Below are 4,419 nucleotides of genomic sequence, written 5' to 3'. Positions count from 1 at the left end.
ATCACCTTGAATGATGTGCTCAGCACGTGGGTCCTGATTGGTAGGAAGCTTTCTGAGTGATGGGGCAGTACTTCAGGTGTTTCTTCTTCTCTCCTCCTCTCCCTCCCTCCCTCAACTCTCTCTCTATTAAAAAAGAAAAAGGAATAGAATGCCTACCAGGATCATGGAGCTACAGTGCATGAACCAAGCCCCAGGGATAAATCTGGTAGGAAAGAGAGAGAGAGAGAAACAGAAAGAGGGAGAAACAGAGAGATACACAGAGAGAGAGAAAAATAGAGAAAAATTATTGACATACTTGTACAAGAATAGAAATGAGATGGTTGACCCTTGATGACTAAGAGGAATTAAAGAGTTTTAGTTTCAGTCACATAATTATTTTGTTTCACTACCATTGTCATTGCCTCAACTTAAGTATTTTTAGCTATATTATCTATGGTTAGAAATGCTCAAATTCTTTCTCTGTAATGTAACATTTTCTCAACTATTCTTCTGGCTTTAAGATACATGTATTTCTATACAATCAGATTCTTTACAAGAGAATGCAACTCAACTGAGGTTTTAAAACATATGAGCTGAGGCAAATGTAATCACGTGATTGAAAAGATGTGAGGGAGAACCCTCCAAGACGTAAGCAGCCATGCTCAGGGGCTTCTGAAGGCATGACTATTGAGTAGGAGTCATTTCAAATCACCCTCCTGACAAACTAGAAAAAAACAACAAATCACCTGAAAACGCAACAAAATACGACCAGGATCTCTCCAGAAACTCACTAAGCCACCAAGTTGCAGATGCTTCTACAATTCCATCCTGAGCATCCTGGGCAGATGACCTTACTAACGTGTCCTGGAACCTCGCCTCCTCAGAGCCCTGCCCCACAGGGGAAAGATAGAAACAGGCTGGGGGGATGGAGCCACCCGCCAAAGCCCATGTCCAAGGGAGAAGCAATTACAGAAGCCGGAACTCCTACCTTCTTCACCCCATAAAGAATTTTGGTCCATATTCCCAGAGGGGCAAATGTTAAGCGAAGATGACCAGAGGGCTCTAGACACTTAATTCAATCAAGACCTGGAGAGAGAAGGGGGAGCGGGGGAGGAAGGATACTCAGACGTGGTGTGACTTAGAAAGGAAGAGAAGACAGGAGCATAGAAAAAAAAGGGGGGCAATATAGATAAATATAGTTATAGGAATAATAGTCAACCCATATCTGTGATCTTGAGAGAACTAATGCAATTTCCAGTGGAGGGTATGGGGACACCGAATTCTGGTAATGGGAAAGGTGCTGAACTATACCACTGTTATCTTATAATTTTGTAAATCATTATTAAATCACCAGTAAAGAAAATTAAGAAATGGGGCCGGTAGCGCAGCAGGTTAAGTGCACGTGACGCAAAGTGCAAGGTCCAGCATAAGGATTCCAGTTCCAGCCCCTGCTTCCCCCCTGCAAGGGGGGTCGATTCACAGGCGGTGAAGCAGGTCTGCAGGTGTCAGTTTGTCTCTCCCCCTCTCTGGCTTCCTCTCCTATCTCGATTTGTCTCTGTCCTATTCAACAACAATGACAGCAATAACAACAATAATAATAACGATAAACAACAAGGGCAACAAAAGGGGAAAAATGGCAAAAAAAAATTTTCAGAAATAAGGAGAAAATAAAAAAAATATTATCTAAGTGAACCTATCTGCCTCTCTAGGGAAAGCAGACAGTTTGGATTATATTTTACACTTTCTTTTTAAGATATTCTTTTTTTGGTTATATTTCTGTTGTGGATTCAGTATATATGAATTTGTTGTTGTCTCTGGGACTTCACCTCTCAGACCAAATTTTTGAATAGAAAAAAATTAAAAAAGGGCAAATCACCATGACCTTAAGGGTCCCCACCACCGCCACCACCACCACCACCAGTGCAGTGGGGGCTGTGCTGGGACTTGGATGGTATGCATGTCAAATCAAGCCCCCTCCCAGATGAGCTTTCTTGCTGGCCTGGGATTCAATATGCTTTTAAATAAGTATCATCAAAATTATGTTTTGAAGACTTTTACAGTTACCTGAAAGTATATAGATATGTCATAGAAACAATGTCTTTTCTTAGCGTTCCGTTCAGAAGGAAATTGCCCATATTAAAGCATAAGAAAGTGCCTTCTTTTGCATGTGTTTTTCATGATGGAGATAATTGACTTCCTTATTGCTATTGTGGAGAGCACTGCTGACATTTACTGGCCTACTGAGTTCATCACAGCTGTGTCTTATGCATCTCTCCCAAGTTCAATTTTCCACTGAAGTGGAAAAGATTTGAATTTTAAGTTGATAATATGCCACACCCTTGCTTTGACTCATCTTGCTAGTTACTCTCTTTTCTTAAGTAGGGAGCTAAAACGGCATACCTATGTGAGCTGGTTAGCATCAGTGAGGTCAGGAATGTATGGGGAAAAATATGTGTGTCTTGATAAGCCAGAGGTTATCAGTTCCAGGCTTGCACAGGAAGATTGACCAGTGTTTGCGTGTAACCTAGTTCTACCCCTATCTGGGCGCTGTATTAGAAAAACAAAAAAAACAAAAAAAACTTTGACATGAATAGGAACAGGAAGATTTGGAACAGAGAATGAAAAGGACTCTGATGGAGAACTTCCAAATATACTTAATATAGTTTAGCTACATCAGAAAATTGGTAGTTTAAGACACCTATACTCTGGATCTCTCATGGATATCTTAAAATACAGTAATGTCTTACATAAAGATGTAAGAACAAGAGCTAACTTTTCTCAAATGAGTACACTAGTCATGATCTTTCTCTCATTAATATACAACTTATTTGAATAGTGAATAAAATTGAAACCTTTAGGACCAATAGAAAATGCACTAGCAATTGCATAGACAATGTCTGAAATAAAACATGAAGAAAAACATTGGTTTTTTTAAAGAAGTAACAAGCTAGGGCAGGGGAAATATAGCATAATGGTCAGACAAACGACTTTCATACCTCGGGCACTGAAGTCCCAGGATCAGTCCCCAGTACCACCAGTAACCAGAGCTGAGCAGCACTATGGTTAAATAAGTAAATAAAACACCCATTTTTTCACATTAGACAATGAAAGAATTCCAAAAAAATTCAAATAAAAATGTTTAAAAAGGAAAAAACACTCAAATAAATATATTCTGTATATATTTACATATAGATTTTCTATGTCAGTGTCAAAGACCTCAACAGGAAAATTAACTCTGTTTCAGAATTGGCTTGAACAAGAAGTAACTCTTTGGCAGTATAGGATAAAGATGACAGGACTACAGAAATATGTATACAGGAATCATTTTTCTCCAACATTTTTACTATAATTCAGCAGAAAATTTGTCTTCATGACCATTCAATAATTTAATTTTATCTAAAGTATTGGGCATTCCAATAAAAAAATCAAAAGATGCACAAGAGATTAGTCCAGTTCTTCTTTGTTCTTGTCATCAGGTGACGTCATGAACAGCTGAACATCTTTGCCCATTGGTAGCCAGATTTTTTTTTCCCCCCAGAATACTGCTCATCTCTGGTCTATGGTTGTCCTGGGAATTGAATCTGGGGCTTTTGGTGCCTCAGACATGAGACTTGTACCCAGATCTGTAGGGTGGCAACTGTTTTACCACTATAGCTTGTAGAACTCCTCGTGAAAATATATGTGTAACTACTGAGTCAAAACTGAGGAACATGAGTTGGGGGAAAGAGAAAGTTGAAGACAGGCATAAATGACAAGAGTTTTTGGTGAGTCACGAGAAAGTGAGAATTTGAAGTGAGAATTATAAACATGCACCCATCTGGAAATGGGAGTGGTTAAGTCAACAGAGTAAACATAAATACTTGCAGGTAGCCTAGATTAGATTGAAGGAGTCCGAGTCGCGTGGATTATAAAGACAAGTAAAGAACTATGAGCTGATGGTAAGGGTGTAAAACTAGGTTAATAGAAATAGGATACTGTGGACAAGCATATTTTTCTGGCTAAGGTTTATCAAAGACCTATAAATTGTCTTTGTTCCTCTTTTAAGGATGACCTAGAAATTACTCCTCAGGTCTGGAAATTATACAAAGGAAAGCTGAATCTTGGCGGTATCCATGATAGTTTGTACACTCACCCAAAGAAGATGAGATATCGTTTGATATTTTTATATGATATGTTCTCTCTCTTCCTGTTTTTTGCAAAGTCCAAACACTAAAATGAGTAAAATTTTCTTTAGAAAAAAGCTGTTCTGGCTCTCATATACAACTTGAAAATTTGAGCTGGGCTGGATTCTGGCAATGTTTCAATATGAAAAAAATACTTCTAGGAAAATAAGGTTTGTATAGCAGCCATACCCGTGAAAAGGGCATCGAGCAGTTTCTCAAAATTCTGCGATTGTTATATGGTATAAAGGAAACCACAAATACATGCATTTAACTCTTA

At 38.6% G+C, this 4,419-nt stretch overlaps 1 long non-coding RNA gene across 1 annotated transcript; it reads right to left on the bottom strand.

Moving 5' to 3' along the window:
- Positions 1–556: 556 nt before the first annotated feature.
- On the bottom strand, positions 557–2,164 carry LOC132534302 (uncharacterized). The gene is made up of 3 exons (XR_009546025.1): positions 2,044–2,164; positions 968–1,065; positions 557–703 (listed from the first exon to the last, which is right to left on the bottom strand). It is a non-coding gene; the product is annotated as an uncharacterized LOC132534302 (long non-coding RNA).
- Positions 2,165–4,419: the final 2,255 nt, after the last annotated feature.

This window comes from Erinaceus europaeus, chromosome 18 (genome assembly GCF_950295315.1).
Source record: "Erinaceus europaeus chromosome 18, mEriEur2.1, whole genome shotgun sequence".
Classification (NCBI taxonomy): domain Eukaryota; kingdom Metazoa; phylum Chordata; class Mammalia; order Eulipotyphla; family Erinaceidae; genus Erinaceus; species Erinaceus europaeus.
The sequence above is the reverse complement of the archived record's forward strand: the minus strand, read 5'-3'. Positions and strand labels throughout refer to the sequence as shown.